The sequence below is a fragment of the Lygodium microphyllum genome, chromosome 14, assembly GCF_053477565.2.
Source record: "Lygodium microphyllum isolate KBCC chromosome 14, Lygodium_microphyllum_v1.1.10, whole genome shotgun sequence".
Classification (NCBI taxonomy): Eukaryota; Viridiplantae; Streptophyta; class Polypodiopsida; order Schizaeales; family Lygodiaceae; genus Lygodium; species Lygodium microphyllum.
Genome location: NC_141148.1, coordinates 21,850,326 through 21,871,062, shown reverse-complemented (window position 1 = coordinate 21,871,062; position 20,737 = coordinate 21,850,326).

Here is a 20,737-nt window from a genome sequence, read left to right as displayed (position 1 = left end):
TTCCTAGCTATCAACAAAAATTCAAAAGCATACTAACAAGAAGAGATGGCCTAAGGGTTACTCCCACAACTGTCCCAAGTCCACTAATAAAGTCCCATAACCTATGAAAGAAGAAGATGTGGCTAGCATCTTCATGGATCCTAGTACCTCAAAGATTGGTGTTTGGATTGAAGGATGCTTTAATGGAGGCTCATCAGTGAACATAATGACAATTGTCACAATGAAGGATCCAGGCCTACAAGGTATGTAGCCTACACAATGTCTTATAAGACTAGTAGACCAAAGTAGAATTAAGCCTTTGGGCATTCTCCCATATGTCAAGACAACCCTCACAGGAAGAGACTATTACCTGACCTATTTGATGGTAAAACATAATTCCTATGGGACCTCATATCCTCTAACCCAACAAAGTGGTACTAAAGTTGTATGGTTCACAAAAAGGTAATGGATCCACCTCCATTGAAGTTTTAACTGACTCCCCCAACGAAATTACATATGGCATATCAAGAAATGAAGAAGCTATCAAAAAGATCCTTCCCAAGAAAATAGAGGCACAACCCCTGACAGTGGGCACTATAAGCCAACTCTCGGAAGAAGAAAAGTCCTTGTTGATGGGTGAATACCTGCTGCTTGAACCATGAGTGACTTCTGAAATCACCTTTAACAATGAGCTAGAGGCATGGATGTACTATTATGCCTATTACATGGCCATAGTAGAGCCAAAGACAGAAGCAGAGATAGAGACGGACACAAAAGTAGAGTCAGATATAGAAGCAAAAGCACAGGACAACAAAGAATCTATTCTTCTCTTACAGAGCCGTTACAAAAGTAGAGACAGAGTCTAACAAGGACGATAGTGGCATATAGAATAAGATTATGAAAGTGAATTGGAAGAATCTATCTAGCTTGAAGAAAATACAAATGAGGAGGAAGTTCCAAAGGCTATAGAAGCTGAAGATCCCATGTTGTTGGACAAAATAACTCTAATACCTTTTGGATTAGTAAATGAATTGCATCATAGGTAAAATATCCATAAGCAATGAATTTAGTAGAATAAGCCTTCATTCAATAGTGGCTCTTGTCAACCTAATTTTTCCTTCTTAAAAAAGTATGATGATGATACACTTTGCCAACAAACACCAGTCCTATTGCCTAAGCAAAACTCAGATGGTTCCTATTGTGTGACATTCCTGGAGGCATCCTTAAAATATGAGTCCTTGAGCCAAGAGATAACTAATTCCCAAACCGAACCCAAAGAAGCCATGATACCATTTCAACATCCCAAAGAGTAAATCGCGTCCCCATGGAATGAAGAAGTTGCTTCTAGTGGAGCATCTAATAAGGAGGCCACTCCCTTAAAGGAGTTGGATCTATATCCAAAGCAGTCCAGAGGACCTTCATCTGCGAAGTAAAAGGTGAAAAGCAATAAAATTTCATGGATATAGATGGTACAAAATGTCAGCTAAAGGTGGAAACCAATCTTTCAGAAGAGGAACTATCGATCCTGTATGACCTTTTGATGGAGAACTTGGACGTGTTTGCATGGTCATATAAAGATCTAAAGGGATTTGATCCTATGATGTGTCAATATCACATCAACCTCGAGCCTGATGCCAAACCTGTGAGGCAAAGAAAAATGCATATGAATCCAAATTACTCTACTCTAGTGAATATCACATTGACCTCGATCCTGATGCCAAACCTGTGAGGCAAAGAAAAAGGCATATGAATCCAAATTACTCTACTCTAGTGAAAGCCGAATTGTTGAAGCTCCTTGAAGCCGAGTTTATCTAGTGGCTAATGTGAATGGGTTTCACCCATCATGGTAGTATCCAAGAAAAATGGAAATTTACAAATATGTATGGGCTTTTGAAAGATAAACTCCAAGACAAAGAATGATTATTTTCCTATTCTTTTTACATACCAACTATTGGACACATTGGCTGGACATAACTCCTATTCCCTCTTGGATGGATTTAGTGGATATCACCAAGTCCAGATAGTAGAAGAAGATCAATCCAAAACAACCTTCACAACAAAATGGATAACCTATGTTTATAGAGTGATGTTGTTTGGGCTTTCTAAGGCTCCTACTACCTTTCAACGAGTGATGATGGTTAAATTCCAAAATCATCTGCACAATTTCATTGAGGTATACCTAGATGACTTTTGTGTCTACAGCCTACTAATCAGTGAGCATTGGGGACATCTGGAACAATGCTTTGAGAGATATTGAGAGTATGGGATCTTTCTCAACCCCGACTAATGAATCTTTGGAGTTTCTTTAGGAGTTCTTTTGGGCCACATTGTCTCTACAAAAGGGATAGCGACACACCCCATGAAGATTGAGAATATTGCAGCTCTAAACAGCACCAATCAACCTTAAACAGTTGAGGGAATTCTTGGGCCATGTAGCCTATTATAGATGGTTCATTGCATAATGTGCAACAACAAGGTAGCCCCATTGCATAAGTTTCTAAGCAAAGATGTAGAGTTTACATGGAGGACTACTGATTGTGATGAAGCATTCAATACCCTAAAGCAGTGTTTGATTGAAGCACCTATCTTGCAACCTCTTGATTGGACGAAAGAATTCCATGTGCATACTAATGCATCTATAGAAGGATTAGGTGTAGTCTTATGTCAAAAAGGCTCCTCAAAGATAGATCAACCTATCTATTATGCAAGCTGAAAAGTCATTGATCGAGAAAGAAACTACGCAGTGATGGAGCTCAAATGCCTCACACTGGTATTTACCTTGAAGAAATTTCGACACTACCTGTTGTTGCGACACACTTCTACGTGGACCATATTGTCCTTCTTGATGAACAAAGCATATGTGAAGGGAAGAATGATGAGATGGCTTCTTTTATTCCATGAGTTTGATTTGGTGACCAAACTTGATTGTTTCCATATCCTGGCTTATCATTTGTCGCGTATCCCTCAGAGTGATGAAAAGGAGCAGAATGACCCAAATCTCCCTGATGCTTCCCTATTTCTAGTCGACACAATAACTCCCTAGTATGTAGATATAACCAACCTCTTGGCTACTCAACAATATCCTCCTGGTATCTCCAGGTATGAGAAGAAGAATCTTCTATTGGAATCAACCCCTACACTCTATTAGGTGGTGCACTGTACAAGAGAGGCAAGGATAAAGTGTTGCAAAGATGCGTTGTAAGAGATGAGATCAGAATAGTTCTAAAAGCAGCTATGATAAGCTTTGTGGAGGACACTTTACAAGGGAAGCGACCACCAGGAAGGCTCTACTCGTAGGCTACTAGTGGCCAACCCTCGACAAGGATGCCTATGATTATTGCAAATCTTGTGATGCTTATCAGCAGATGGAAAAGCTTACCAAAACTAGTTCTATGCCACTGCAATCCATCCTTTCCCTAAAACTGTTTGAGAAGTGGGGCATCGACTTTGTGGGCCCCATCGATCTGCCAACCAGAAGGAAGCAGAACAAATACATTTTGTTTTGTACAAATTATGTCATAAAGTGATATGAAGCCAAAGCTTTGAAATAGGATAATGGCAACGGTGTGGCCCTATTCCTATATGAGAACATCATCACCCATTTTGGTAGCCTTTTAGAGCTAGTAAGTGAAAAAGGTACTCAATTCCTCAATATTATTATGGAAGAATCGACAGAGCTTTATGAAATCCACCATCGCAAGTTTGCACCTTACTATCCTAGAGCCAACGGCCAAGTGGAAGTTATCAATCGCATCCTCTGCTCAATTCTGGCAAGGATGATTGCTGTACATTGCCATGATTGGGATGATCGACTTATAGAGGCTCTCTGGGCATACAAAATCTCCCATAAGGTTGCTATAGGATAAACACCCTTCTAATTGGTATATGGTACAGAATTCCCTGTAGAGCTAAAATTTCCTTCTCTATGGTGCGAGTGGCTATCAAATAATGCCTAGGTGATGATGAGTCCTTGCAGTGCCACCTCTTGCACTTGGAATGTCTAGACGAGACTCACAAGATGGTTGTATAGTATATGGAAGCTACCCAGCAGCTTGATGGAAGTCTTATCACAAGAGTTTCATCAAGCATAAGGAATTTAAGGAAGGTGATCTAGTCCTAGCCTATGATTTACAATTTGGCAAGTTTCCAGGATAACTACAATAGTGTTGGATGGGCCCCTACAAGGTACTTGTTGTCAACAACCTTAATAGCTCTGTTCAGATACAGACTTGAACGCTTCTTATGATCCCTTCCTAATTAATGGCTATCATCTAAAGAAGTATTTACCTCCCTAGGGATCTTAACAATCACATTCAATCAACCCTTTCCCTTTTGGGCATTGCATTGAAATCCTTCTCATGTTGGTTTCAATGTCCATCATTCTCATCCTGATGAGGAGGCCTCATTTTTTTAGCCCCTCATAGCCACCTTCCACCCCTACTTTACTCCCTTCTTTGGCAAATTGAGAAGAGGTTGTAACGTGCCCACCTATCGGCTCTCCAAGCATATTTTTAGTGGTCCATTTAGAGATGAGTCTAAGCAACGCCGCCCAGCACTCCCATGGAATGTCACATGGTTTTTTGCCTAGGGTTTGTTGAGTCCACCTTGCAAAGAGAATGTTCGCAACCAAGAACCCACTAGAATCGACCTGAAATCTGGGTTCCTAGTGGTTAAGGTCTCCTGATAGCATTCTAGTGTCAGGTCCTAGACATCCTACTTTACGCAGAGATACCCAATCCGAAGCAAATCCGTACCACACTTGGTTCAAAGAGAATGGGAAATGAGAGGGATGCACTGCTCAACCTCTCTACCCGTAGGTCATAGTCCCATTCCGGTCCCCTAAAATGGCATGAATCAAGGGTCTAACCTAACAATACCTAAAGGTCAAATGATGGTAAAACCTTGTGAGAAGCCTCTAGTTCTCTGGGACCACCTTGTCGTAGGATAGACCCGTCGGGGGTTCCATCCACCCGCTTCCCTCAATAGAAGTTCTTTTGTTATCTAATTAGATCCTATCACATTTATGTGTGACATTTAAATTCGATTTTCTTAATTAAGCCTTTTATGAAATAGGGTTGTTCGTGTAACTTAAAGCACTAACATGAAAAAAGAGCAAGAAGTTCTTTTTGACAAACAAGTTCCTTAACTTATCTTCAAGTTAATCTTTGTCTCCTGCCCATATAGGAGAAAGTATGTATCCCTTCTATCCCCAACAGAAGTACCCAATCCAAATCACATGGCACCATAATTTCCATCCATTATCTAGAATAGGATCTTCTAATGCCACAGACGTTGGGCTCACAAAAGTCTTCAACTCTGTTCCGGACTAGGCAAAGGGTGTCCAAAGCTCCACCTGACCCCAAGTGGCCTAGAAGTGAGACACAACTTCCATGGTTGGCCTTTTCACCACTCGACCTTCGGCCCGTGAATCGAGCAGTACCCTCTCGGGTGGTTGAAGTGTGGTGCGTCTTTACCTCACAGGTGACTCTATCCCCCGAAATTATCTTTTTGAGCACAGAGCACCGCGCATTATTGTCCGACAAATGCACTGGAAATGATACCCTAGGATGGATGCAAAGCCAATCAGATAGCTTCTGCTCCGAGAATAGCTGCCTAAGGAGACTTTAATTCGTAAAAAAGTTGCCTCGTCTCAATCAATAGAGATAACTTTCATATAATATGCTTAGTGACTCCTTAACTGAACAGAATTAACCATGTTTCTGTAGCATGCCCTTTTCTAGCTTTTTTGCATGTATTCTTATTTCCAAACTACTTTAGCCCTTGGTATAAAAATCCTTTATCTTTGCCATTAGAATGATCTAAAAAGAAATTGACCCCCCCTTTTTTTGGATGGGAACTCGGTTAGGGTAGGAATAACTGAGGAGTACCCAATTTGAAATCCCAATCTCAAGAATCTTTTTATCCACTCATATTGTTTAGAAATTATGGAATTTCCACCGTGCCTTTCTGATTTGGCACTTAAGGAAATACTTGCTGAGCCTGATCCATAATTAATCTAGTTAAGAATCAAGCACAATCGAGGCAATCATTCTAATATCATCTTCTAAGAAAACATTCATTTATCCCCATGGCAACTTGTCATCACAGACCCTGCAATGAATTTACCATCAATCACAAGCACTTGGAATAATCATACAAACCATAAACCAACAATCAGTTGAATGTAAAAGCATTTAGGATGTTGTTTAATCAACCAACAAAACCAATTGTATTTTTTCAAATAATGCAAGAATCGACATGATAGCAATCCCATCGCATTTTCGCTCTCCCCCTTGGGATCTAAGTGATCTCATGTCCAAACAATGCAAGAATTGATGCGATAGCAATTCCATCGCATATTCGCTCTCCCCCTTGGGATCTAAGCGATCCCATGCAAAATTTACTTAACACTCCCTTCCATCGGGTAAGACATATGTTAAGGGTTTAAACACTATACACAACATAAGTTCTATAGGTCACTTACATTGTTCAATAACCTAACCTTCTTCCCAATAAGTACAAAAGCATCGGTCTTTCCTTTGACTTAGGGTTTCCTAATCCTTGATCTCTTCATTTGCCCTAGAGTTGTTGTTTGCATCTAGCCCAACCCCGAATAGGATTGATAAACATAGTAGCATGACAATGGAGCTAATTGTGTATGTATGTGGAGTTGTATATATGGGGATGAATTGGAGCTATGCATATGTCAAATCATCATCTCTTTCTCTCTACTCCTTATATTGCCTTTGCTGCCCGCAGTGCCTTGAAGTCCTTCTATTATCCTTGGCTACTTTTCCATCTTCCATTATTATGCCACTACCATCATATTTGATTGACACTTTAGCTACCAATCTACACCATCCATGCCTAATAAACATGATTGTTGGCATCATTAACTATATCTTTTGCCTTACTTAAGATAGCAATTTCTTGAAACCTAGTCTTGTCTCTAGGATAATCCCAACTTCTTTGATTGGTTTATTGCAAGGCTAACTAACACAAAACCAAATCTTCCATCTTACCATGCCAAATGCAACTTCATCTAATATCATAGAATAGAGTGACATATATGAGCATTCTAGAAGCAAGGATATGGTAGTATGCTTGAGACTTTAGACCCTAATCCCAAAGCTAATGATGTCTCTTACAAAAATCCACCCAATACTTAGACCGAGTTGAGCCAATTGAATCTCAAATTACTCTGATGAGGTTTCTTAGACTCACTTATAGATCAATGCTAGAAAAAAACAAGCATCTTATTACTTACAACCGATATCTCAGTTGGATTGGCAGTGATGTCCTCACCCGAGTCTTCGTTGCGGATTATGGGATTCCCGCCTGCATTTGACATTCTTTGCTTGGGGGCCATTTCTCGGTGTGCCTCATGGTAAGAGCCACACTCTTGCCAAAATTTTGTATGAACATCTTAGAAAACATGAGTGACAGTAGATTCACTAGGTATAACCACTTGTTTTTGTCATGTACTCCACTCAATGTAAGAGCTAACCTAAAGGAATATCCGTAGAGATCAGAGCCTTCTTAAGCAAAGCCTTTAAGTCATCGTGTAGCCTAGCCCCCTGCTCATGAACAGGATGCTTCTTAGTGTGCTCCCTTTGTAATTCAAAAAAAATAAATAAAAAGAAAAAAGAAAAGAAAAGAGAATAGAAGGAAAAAGAAAAGTTAAGAAAAACAAAAAGGACAAGAAGAAAAAGAAGTGGGAAGAAAAGGAACACAACAATGAAATCAACCCATCTATACCCTACAAGCATCACAAGCACTATACATAGGGACCGCCCTAGCCCCTCCCCCACATCACAACTTAGGGTGCATCAAGGGTAGGACATGATTGATAGACCTATCTCCCTAAGTCACTCACATCACTCCCATTTCCACAAACTCGGTCCTCAAGTATGGGATAACACCTTAGGCTTTGACCCATCTCCTAGTTCCACCATCACTTGCACAACATAGTGCATAGTAATGTAGACATAACCCCCTAGGAAGTATACTCTTTTTCTTTTCAAAAACATTGTACGGCAATGTATCAAACCAATACCAATAGAGGCCTTCTTTGACCAATCATCTATCTTCACATTGTAACCTCCCAAACTCACTCCATAAAGCATGCCCAATGTAAACCACCTCCCCAACAACCCAAATAATCATTCCTTATCAACCCTCTACAAACTTAGCCATACCATAAGGTGCCATGGGATTGGCACCCAACTAGGAGGGGGGTAATGTTTACACCCTCAAAAAACCAAGACGAAAAATTCAAAAAATTAAAAATGGAGGACAATCCCAAGGCAAGAGAAAAATAGAAGAGAAAGGCACACTTAGAAAAAATGTGAAGATATGAAGTGTAGAAAAAAGCCTAGAATGTAAAAGGAAGCACATAATAATAATTACACCATGATATGCTAGCAAGAAAAGTGTGGAGGGCATTGCAATTTATTTTATAAAAGAGTATTGAGCTCTCTCTTATGCAAATTGTAAAGAATGAGAGGTGTAGGTTGAGGCCTATACTAATAAGAAGGAGAAGAAAAGAGAGTAGAGGAATGGACCAAAAAGGGGATGTCCACCCAAGGAAGGGATAAGGACATATATAAAGAAATGGATAAGGAAGCTCATTCTTGTGTGTGGCTAAACTTGCACTCTTCTTACTTCTTGCTATCGCTTCATTATTGTGCATGAGAGAGGAAGAGAGAGTGTGTGAGAGAGGGAGAGAGTGTGTATAAGGGAGTGAGGGATTGTGGAGAAGCTCTTCTTCTCCTCTCTTCCCCCTTCTTAGGTGCGAGGCTATGGAGGTCAAATCTTGGAGCTTGGAGATGGAGCTTGCTTAAGAGAACATCTTTAATTATGGAGCCATCAACAAATTACTTGATTGAGTTTGAAGTTAAGATGATTACATTGGTGTGTGGAAGAATGTGCATGGCTATGTGAGAGGTAGTCATAGCACTCGACTTGAAACACTTGAAGTAAGAAGCGGTTTGTGGATCTTGGTGGCTTATTGCTATGGAAATTTCAGTTATGTATATCATGCTGATTGATTAGAGTAGCATATTATTGCCATGTTCAGATTTCCATAGAGGAAAAAGATGGATGCCAGGGAGATAGTGGGACAATAGAGAGGTGACCCTCCCTCACTATTAAAGATCCCGAAGGGGTGCAATCAACCAACCCGAGGGGGAACTTTTCCCACCTCTTGGTGATTTGGATCCTATGTAAGGAGCCTATCTTGTCATTTTATACCTCACAAAGATGTCACAAGTGAATGATTGAAGATTCAATCTCTCAAAGATTCAAGTATCTTGAAGATCAAAACAGGGTGAAACAGGGCTTTTACATGACATTGTAGGATATAAATAGGTCACTACATGTACCATTTTCATCATTGAGGTAAAAGTGTAGGTACTATAGGTTTCCATAGGAATATTAGCTCCCCATAGAGTTTAAAATCCCTTAGTTACAACCATTTTGCTTTTACAAGTGAAAATAGGACACTTACAAGTTAAAACAGGGTGCACGCCTTCATCAGCCTCAGAGATTGGATTACATAATTTTTTCTTCTAAACTTATTACAATATGCTATATCTCATTGAAAGAGGCATTATTGGCCCCATTTTAAATTAAAAATTTTGGCAATTGAAGTTTTCTAGCTCAACTTATAGTCAATTTATTGACAAGGTGTCTTGCAAGATTGTACTACTATGGTAGATCATAAAGAGAAGAGTAAGGCCTAGGATGAATATGCCCAACAAATCAGAGATATTTTGCTAGAAAATACACCTCAAGAGAGCCTTGAAGAGCTTAAATGCAAGGAAAAATTAGTGCTCTTAATCATACCATATGTAAACATGAGAATAGACATGCTCAAAGAAGGCATATGGAGCTACTATATAGAGTACAAATGGTGTTGTATAGTCATCAAATGAAGTCTTCTATTGAGGTGTTGGTGGATGTTGAAAGCATGTGGATCTAGAGCATGGCAGGAGCTATGGTGGACGGAAGATGAAGGCTAGATTCATGTTGACATGACAATGAGTAGACAACTGTTACACAAGTGAATTAGGTTCCAAGATGGAAGCTTGGACTCATAAACACAATCTTATGTAATGGACTGACAATGACAATGGCATTAAGTGAAAGAGGAAAGCATCATGATATTGCAGTACAATGCTTTATAGAAGCTCCACTGGTAGCATTCTGCACCACTATGCTTATGGGATTCAGGACCTCTTCCTAGACTGCTAGTATTTTCCTTGCCCACTGCTCCAAACAAAGAGGACTTCACATGGGTGTGATTGCATATTTCTCAACACCCCTCCTCAATCACAGCCGTAAAGAAAGAACTAAGTGTACAGAGACTGTCATGAGTAGAACCTTGCTAAGTGTGCGTATGCCACAAACATGGTAAACACCAGAGGTTGCCGCAGAAAAGGCTAAGTGTGGGTACCAAAAAACATGGCTAACATTCAAGGGCTATTATAAGGCCTCACTAAGTGTGTAGGGGCTTGTAATATCCCCTATGCCCCCCCCCCCCCCCCTCCGCGATGCCTCCCCCCATGAGAACCCCCCCTTAAAAATTTTTAAATTTAGGACAAATTTTTTTACTCTCTCCCCCTACCGACTACATGGCAGGGAGAGAGAGTGTGTGTGTGTGAGTAAAGTAAGAGAGGGGGCATGCAACCCCAGGTGGAAGGTGTGGCAGCTATGAACAGCCATCTCCCCCCCCCCCCATACACCACCCCTCCCCACTATAAAGGGGAGCCCTCCCCCCCCTTTGGGACAGCGCCTCTCTCCTCCCTCATTGTGAACAGCGCCCCCCCTCTCCGTCGTCTACTGCGCAGCCCCCCCCCATCATCATTATAAGAGAGAGAGAGAGAGAGAGAGAGAGAGAGAGAGAGAGAGAGAGAGAGAGAGAGAGAGAGAGAGAGAGAGAGAGAGAGAGGGAGGGAGGGAGGGAGAGAGGGAGAGAGGGAGAGAGAGAGAGAAGCTTCTGGAAGCTTCTTCTTCCCCCCTTCTTAAAGAGAGGTCACACACCCCTCTATATTGCCGAAAAATACGCCCCTCCCCCTCCATTATCTCTTCCTCCACTCAAGGAAAAGCGGCGATAATTTTGCATAATGTGAGAACTCTATCACTCGTACACACGTCTTTGAGTATGGCCCCGAAGCGTAGTTCCACAAAGATGGCCGGAAACCCTGCAAGTGTGGATGGAGGTTCAAAACAAGGTGGCACCGCAACCACAAACGGTTCATCAGGCATCAATACCACTGGAATCACGGCATCACTCCAAACTCAGGTTGCTCTATTATTAAATCATAGGTTATAATTATCACGGTGAAAAATCATATTCACATGCATCACAATAATTGCGTGTTTGATAATTTCCTAGGTATGAACTTAGTTGTGATGTATGTAACGAGCAAGATAATTTTCGTTGTAATATGACATCATAATAGGTGAAATTTATTAGATAATTGCATCGTAAATTACCAAAAACGTCTTGCAAGAATTCCTGCATAAAATGCATTGCTCCTTGCACAAATTTTGGCTTAAAATGCATTTCAAATGACATTGAAAGAAACAAAAGTGCATCTCTGTATCGCAAGTAGGATTCTAAGGTACATGTAATAAGCTGCAGAGAAGATTAAAGCGCAGCTAGACTCATACAATAATTACATTAAGCTATAAGATCATATCATTCAAGAAGGTTATAGATCATGTAAATAATTACATAGAGGATAATGTTAAGATTGCATGCATAGAAAGTATCTTCGCATGTGTGGCATAAAATATCGTATGGATTATATCAAAGTTGTAAGCATTGAAATGAAGGCATGGCATTACGTTGCGTGCATTAAAGTTGTTGGAAAAATTCAACATTGTTTGTAATCTACCAAATGGGACTGAGATCCATGAGTCCCATGTCAAAGTCCTTGGTGACTTCAAGAGGGATAGGTAAAAGCTTAAGCGCCTATGAGTATTATTAGGAGGGCTTAAGAAGATTATACTTAAGACGGAGTAGGAACTGTTCTAAACAGAACCATCTTGACCAACCACGATCAAGGGGATAGACAATCTTGATCAATTAAGATCAAAGATAAAGGTGCATAGGTACTACAAGGGATCTAGGAGATAACCAGCAAGTTGACCAACTGAGGACGACGAGGTTGTCCATGATCTATTTTACAAGGAGACCTAAGGTAAGGATAATTAGGGTTGGTAGGGTACAAACCCTAACCCAAAGAAAAAGAGAAAACAAGCAACCTAGCTTGCCAAGCCCCTGGAATATCGCCAAGTCACGAATGAACCAAGACCAAATGCTGGGAGCATTCGGGAAGAAGGAATCACACCTTAGCAGTTGGTCGTACAAATGACCTCTAAAATGATCGTGATTGTACACTTAGGTACATTGTTTGAACTTCTTTGCTCAAGGAACTAATTCAAGGTAAAACACTTAATGCTTCAGGTTAAAAGCCTAGAGGGAGAGGCAGGTTCAGCTACCTCCAACTGCCTACCTTACCCTATCCAAGGGGGTTGTTAGCCCCACCAGGTATATGGACCGAACCCGCCGCAAGAGGTCTCTCCGTGGGTGCTACTTGGAGCGGGAGGATGCTTGGGTGCCAGGGGAGGCTCTGGCTATAAATTCCTTGCCTCCAGATCTCGCACAAGAGGCCGACGTGACTCGAGATGGGATCTCGAGGCCTGTGTACTAGTCTACGGGCGAAAACTTGGAGCAGCAATTCCTGTTGATTGCTGGGATAGCCTTCGGGCATGATACTTGATGTATTCCGGGACTATGATAAATAAAGATCTAATATTTGAAAAAGGAACTTGCTTGACATTGTTTTTGTGTCAGTGCCTAAGTTACGTGAAGGAACCTGTGTTTAAATTGATTAATTAAGGAAGCTACTTTTGCATGTCAAACATAATGTGGTAGGTAATTAGATAACTAAGCAAACCGAGGAAAGTGTGGTGGAGATGACTTGGTTCCGTCCTACGAAAGGGTGGTCCCGATTAGTTGGGAACTTTTCTCAAAAGATGTGAAAACGATACTATGAAGACCCTAGAGTCAGTAGAATTAGAATTCCGATTTATGTTGTTTTAGGGGAGCGGAATGGGACTATGCCTTATGGGCAGGAGGTTGAGCTTTGCATCCCTCTCATTTCCTATTCTCCATGAACCAAGTGTAGCATAAATCCGCTTCAACTCTGTTGTTCCTATGCAAAGTGGTTCATTTGGAGCTCGACGCTAGCTACTTCTTAGAGACTTTGCTGATAGGAAAGAAACCCTGACTTTAGGTCGGTCCTAAGTGGGAACGGCTGGATACTTCCGCTCGGAGCAGACTCGGGAAAACCTAGATCGCAATACCTATGACATTCCTTGTGAGTACCAGGTGGCGCTTTCTAAACTCTCTTCTCAATGGACTGCTAAGACGTTTCCCACAAGCGGACGAGCGGACACGTTACATGGCTATTATGCATAGGCTTACATGAGGAGTTTTACAAGGCATATGTCAAGAGCATTAATGGCAAATACATTTGATAAAAATTCTGTAAAAATTTGAGTCAAGGACTGATAGGCCCTTGTGATTTTTAGCATTTTTAAATATGTCATTATGTGCATAACATTTGGTCTTCATGGTCTTCTTTATACTTGTTCTTTACTTTGCTCTTTTGGATCTTCTTTTTCTCCACCATGTTACTTGCTATGACCTTTTGGTCGTGTTCTTCATGGTTCTCTTGGTCTTCTCTTTCTTGATCTTCGTCTTTATGGTCTTTGCTTGCATTGGTCTTCATGTCCATGTCCCCCTCAAGCAAGGATATCATCATTTTTTAGCTTTGTATGATGTCTAGAGGTAGCTGCAAAGTCTTCAAATTCTTCAAATAAATTCATCAATTACACTTTAAAATAAGTAAATCCAACCATCCTTGGAATCAATATCAAATGAGTGAGATGAAACCAGCAGTGAGTTGATTCTTGAATGTATCAAAGGGCACAAGAAATACTAGTGTTAAACAACACTAGCTAGTATCAAGAGATACTATGTAGTTAAAGCTTGATGATTCTTGAATGTCTTGTTGAGCAAGTCTTCAATAGATCTTCAAAAAATATTCTTCTTGAGTTTACACTTGTTGGAAGTTGAGCTAGGATTCAGCTTAGAGAGAGTGGCAAACCTTCAATGGAGTGAGAAGATTGAGAAGAGTGAGGTGGAAGAGGAGATTGATGATGCTACTTGATGGTCTTCCAAATCTTCCAAGTCTTCAAGATCTCCCAAAAATCTCCAAAGATCTTTCCTTCCTTGATGTGTGGCACTAAGTGGATCAGTGAATCAAAGTAGCAATAGGTTAGTTTGAGTGGTAGGAGAGAGAAAATGAAGTGAGAGATGAGCTTGAGCTCAAAAAGCTATGGCTTTCCAACTTAGGGTTTATAGTAGCCACTGGTTTTTTGTCTGTAACAACCTGATGCAGCAATATCTTGATGAGTTCTCTAGTGGGAAGGTACCTTAGTTATCAAGCTTTGAATTCCCTATGGTCCTATTCAACATCGTGAAGTAAGTGGAGCAGGTAGACTATATGATTGGCAACAGGTGTGTTGTTTTAATAGCGATGAGAAAATCACGCAATGTTAGGCATATAGATCAGCAACGTCGTACTATAATGTGATAGAAAGTTGCATAGGGAGTGAACAGAGAGGAGTCCAAAAGAAAGCGTGAAGAAATAAATCTTGTAGAGAGATCTATGAAAGCCACAAGTGCTATAGTGACTGTGAGATTCAAGTGAAGAATGGGGGTCATACACTCAAACTAAACTGGACTGAGATGAAGAGGAGTTGAGAGGAGTTGGAGATCCTATTCTAGATAAAGGATGAAATTTGTGGTGCCATGTGATATGGACTAGTTAATTTTATGGAGCAGAAGGGATATATAATTTCTCCTATATAAGTGGGAGATAAAGATTAACTTGAAGATAAATTAAGGAGCTTGTTTGAACTTGTTTGTCAAAAGGACTGTTGCTCTATTTTCGTGTCAGTGCTATAAGTTACGCAAACAAACCATGTTCCCTAAAAGGCTTAATTAAGGAAGCTAATTCTAGATGTCACACATTTATGTCAAAAGGACTGCTTGCTCTGTTTCTGTGCCAGTGCTATAAGTTACGCAAACAAACCTTGTTCCCTAAAAGTATTAATTAAGGAAGCTGATCCTAAATGTCACACATAAATGTGATAGCACCTAATTAAATAACTAAAGAATGCCTATTGAGGGAAGTTGGTGGGTGGAACCCCCGATGGGTTTGTCCTATGGTAGGGTGGTCCCAGAGAACTGGGAGGCTTCTCACAATATTTTACCGACAATCGGATCTTAGTAAGTGTTAGGATAGAACCTTGATTCATGCCGTTTTAGGGGATCGGAATAGGACAATGCCCTATGGTTAGAGAGGTTGAGTGGCACATCCCTCTTTTTTTCCATTCTCTTTGAACCAAGTGCAGCATGGGTCTGCTTCAGATTGGGTATCTCTACGCAAAGAAGGATGCAAGAGACCTTAACCCCTAGGAGCCCAGATTTCAAGTCGATCCTAGTGGGTTCAACCAAACCCCGTAACATTCCATGGGAATTTCGGGCAACATCACTTAGATTCGTCTCTCGATAGACTACTAAAAGCGTGCCTAGACATTCGATAGGCAGGCATCTTACAGTTGGTATCAAAGTGAAACTTCGTAATGAGGTGTGATTGCTTAATGTATGGTTCGTAAACATATCTTAAACAAAATAACCTAAGCGGTATGGCTTGACTATCAGGCACCTTCTGCACCCACGAATATTGACATGCAAGAGGAGAAATACCTTCTCAAGCAGATTAAGGCACCGGAGTTTGGTGGAAAAGGGATAAACATCGCAGGCAGAGGTGGAGATATGGATTGAGTCGATGGATGATTATTTTTCTGCTTCAGAAACCACTTTTTCCAATCAACCAATGATAGGCTAGTTGGCCAAGCTTGGATATGGTGGAAGCAATGGTGCAAAGATCAAGGTATTTTTGAAGCCATTATCACTTGGGCTCAGAGCTGAAAGATGTTGTACGTGGATGATACCTTCCGCCAACCTACGAGACTTTGAGGATGAATGAATTCTTCAAGCTAAAGCAGCTAGGATTAACCTTGGAAGCCTACTACTCAAAGTTTGTAAGCCTACTAAAATACGCACCACCTATGGATATTGCGCAGCAAAGTATCCAATTTTTGCCATGGCCACACTCCTCTGAACCACCGTCTTGAAGCAATGCATCCAGCAAACTTGCAATATGCATTACTTCGAGCAAAGCCAATCATCTAAGAACTTAAATCGGGCAATTGTGACAAAGATGATTCTCGAGATCAAGACAAGAAATGCCATGCGTGTGGAGAGATAGGGCACATCAGTAGGAGATGTTGATAATCTCTCAATCACACCCTATGTATGCCCCTTTGTATGAAACAGCTAGGCTAGGAAGATGTAGCTTATTCTAGGAAGAGAGATAGATCCCATAGGCACAGTACATGTAAAGTGCTACCAAGCTACTCTATAAAATGATGTACTTGACTATCACTTTCACAAAATATGATAATGCAATAGTACTTGTCTCTTTCCATCAAGTATCTGTGGCATTGTCTCCTTACACAAGAATGTCTCCTTACACAAGAATGTCATTCACTTGTGTAACAGTTGGTCTTCAGTCCTTGGTCAATGTCATCATGAGTTCAGTCTATGCTTACAAGCCGCCATAGCCATGCTCTAGATCCGCATCTTCGACAAGAGATGTCCCAACCGTCGATGTTTTCACTGCAATGAGCTAGGGCACATCCAAGTAGACTGCCCTGATATGGAGCATCCAAGGAAACAAAGCTACACCAGTGCAGTCTTCGAATATATAGAGGAATCAAATGAAGACAAAGACTTAGAACCCACTACACCTCTTCAAGATGATTAGAAATCCTAGAAATTTTATTGACATGAAATACAACTTGTATTGGAATAAACCTTACTCTTGTAATTACATTGAGTAAAAGAAGTTGCGTAAATTTTGAGCCTAGAACTTACAAGTGGTTAGAGATACTTTAGCAAGGAATAACAGTTATAACTTGTAAATGAATTCTCTTAAGATCTTTCTTCTCGACTAATATAGATTAGGTCTTACCAGAATGTAGAAGCTTGGAAGTATTCTTTAGTATTACAAGCAAAGCCAATTGTCCATGGAGCTCAGTCCCAAACTAAGAAGAGAAGAATTTGGAAACATAGTTTCCAAGATAAAGGACCACTCCAATCCACCAAAAGGATCTTAGGGAAATTTGGTCTAAAGAAAAAAATCCTACCAAGGACAACCAAGAATCTTGTGACCACAAGTGAAAAAGTTTTGCGATGTTTCTATTGCAAGAAGTTAGGCCATTTCAAAAGAAAATGTCCAAAGTACCCTAAACACCGATGCTCCTAGTGCCATAACATTGGACATATCCACTTCAATTGTCCCAACAAGACTTAAAGAGAACTTGAACTTACAAGAAATGAAGTTGTACAAGCTTCGTATCTAGATTGATAGTGATCCAGAACCTACCAGGAAATTATCATATACTTAGAAAAAAACCTAGAAGATATTCATGAGATGTAACTACAATAAATTTTTCTCTTGTGATCCAAACTCGATTATATCAAATACAATAAGTTGTTATTTTAAAGACCGCATGCTTATGAATGGTTAGAGTGTCGCAACGAATGTGTAATAGGTCTTACCCCACAGGTTCCAAAATGAAACCCCTAGTTCTCTCAAGATGAGGACATCTTGATTTCTCTAAGGGGAGGAGGATATAATACTTGCACGCAATTAAAAATTAGTTGGTTAGTTCAAAAGTTAGTTAGTCAATTAATAAGTTCATAAGATTACTAACTAAAGACTAGCTTAAGTAAAAACTAACTAACGTTAATAACTAAAAATTTTATTTAATTAAAAATATGTTTTAAAAAATCAAGTCATAATTCGATATTTTTCTCAGATTGACAAGGATCATAGCCACCCTTCACAGAAGTTACAACGTGAACGAGAGTTATGAGCTATATTAATCACTAGTGTTAATGTGTATAGTATGGATGGTCCAAAAATATTAGATTTTGGGCAAAACTAGCATATTTTAGATATTATCCTAAAAAGATATGGAGATTTCTAGAACTGGATGTCCAAAAAAAAAGCAAGTGATGTTTTAGCTAGTTTTGGAGATTTAATACAAAAAAAGAGGGATTTGTGAAATCGCGCGCACTGCGATCACAATTTGCAGGCAGTGATGAACAGTACTTCAAACAAGGAGAAAAGGAAGAAGTGATCTTAAATATCTCTAATCAAGCGTCTTGAGGTTCTACCCCCCTTTCGGAGCCAATGGAACCATCAGATTTATGATTTGAGTATCAGATCACTGATTTTTTCAAGATCCCCTCCACAAAGAGCTCTTTTTCTCAACCACAACCCCTCTTCTCTAATTCACTATAAATATGAGGCATGGGGAGGCACAAGGGAGCACAAGGAGACCCCAAGAGGCTGTGAGAAAGAGAGGTAGAGGGATACCTCTCCAAGAGATTTCAAGAAGGAGCTTGAGAGAGAGAGAGAGAGAGAGAGAGAGAGAGAGAGAGAGAGAGAGATGAGTTATCCCGAGAGGCTGCGAGGGAGAGAGTTAGCTCAATTTTCCCCTATCTCTGTCTTCAACTAAGCCATCTTCTTTTACGCTCTCCTATATCAAATCTATTCCGTCTTCTTTATTTCTCGAATCTACTTGCGGATAATGGCCCCCAAGGGAAGAATGTTGTGTGTGGATGGCAATCCCACAACCAGCAATGAAGCTTCGGGCAAGGGTATCACCGCTGATACAACTACATTATTGGATATAAATAATACATTTCTAAGTTGTTAGTTACTTGCTTTGATTTTTGCATGAGACATATCAAACCCCGTACTATGCCCACGAGAATAAGACATCGAAAATGGTAGGTTTCATCTCACATATTGGAAAGATGAAGTTTGCAAAGTGCTATCAAGAGAAGTAAATTGCATCTAGATGCCATGTGACAAATTCATACGTAGCATAAATAGCATATAAAATTTCAATGTATTGTCGACTCCCTCTTCTTATAAAAGTAGATATATTTTTCGCCACACTGAAGGCACGTTGTAGTTTGCACGCTTGAAGGATTGCATGGAAGTAATCTAGCCTAAAGGAAATTCATCCTAGAAGCTCTAGATCTTTTCCCAATCTCTTGTTAATAGCACAAAATGATAGCTCATATTTAATAGATTGGACCTTGATGATGTGCATAGTTAGTACGCAATGGTCATAAGGATTAAAACTAGGATGCCTTGAGATCCATCTGATAACCACTACCTTTATCAATCCAATTTGGGGATGGGCTAGATACAAACAAAGTCAAAGTAAAATACATTTGTATTTGTTGGAAGAAGGTTGGATTACTGATCAATGTAAGTGATCAATAGAATTTACATCTTCCATAGTTGTATGAGACCTTAACACATGTCTTAGCTGAAGCATTAAGTGAAATTTTGCATGGTATCACTCTTAGATCCCAAGGGGGAGAGCGAATATGCGATGGAAAGGTTATCACGATTATTCTTGCAATGTTTGGAAAAGAATACCATTGTTTTTTGTTGGTTGATTGAACAACACCCTAAATACTTTTACATTCAACTGTTTGTTGCATTGCAGTTTGGATGATTATTTCAAATACTTGTGATTGATGGTAAATTCATGGCGGGGGTCTGTGATGACAAATTGCCATGAGGATAAAGGAATGTTTTCTTAGAAGATGATATTAGAGTTGGCTGCCTTGATTATGCTTGATTCTTAACTGGATTAATTAAGGAATGATATTTTGCACAGGTGGATCACCTCCATGATCACACCGCGGATAAACCCAAAAAGGGCACTACTCAATTCATGGGCCGAAGGTTGAGTGGTGAAAAGGCCAAACCATGGGAATGATGTTTCACTCCTAGATAGCTTGCGGGTCAGGTGGAGCTCTGGACACCCCTTTCTAAGTCCAGAACGGAGTTGAAGACCTCTGTGGCCCCAACGTCGATGGCATTGGAGATCCTATTCTAGATAAAGTATGAAATTTGTGGTGCCATGTGATTTGGACTAGTTACTTCTACGAGGTAGAAGGGATATATAATTTCTCCTATATGGGCGGGAGACAAAGATTAACTTGAAGATAAGTTAAGCAGCTTGTCTAAACTTGTTTTTCAAAAGGATTGCTTGCTCTATTTTCATGTCAGTGCTATAAGTTACACAAACGAACCATGTTTCCTAAAAGGCTTGATTAAGGAAGGTGATTCTAAATGTCACATAGAAATGTGATAGGAATAATTAAATAACTAAAGAATGCCTATTCAGGAAAGCGAGTGGGTGGAACCCCCAATGGGTCTGCTATCCTATGATAGGGTGGTCCCAGAGAACTGGGAGGCTTCTCACAATATTTTACCAACGACCGACTCTTAGTAAGTGTTAGGATAGAACCTTGATTCATGCCTTTTAGGGGATTGGAATGGGACTATGCCCTATGGGTATAGAGAGGTTGAATGGTGCATCCTTCTCATTTTCCATTCTCTTTGAACCAAGTGCGACATGGATCTGCTTCGGATTGGGTAGCTCTACGTAAAGTAGGATGTTCGGAATCTGATGCTAGAATACTATCAGGAGACCTTGACCCCTAGGAGCCCAG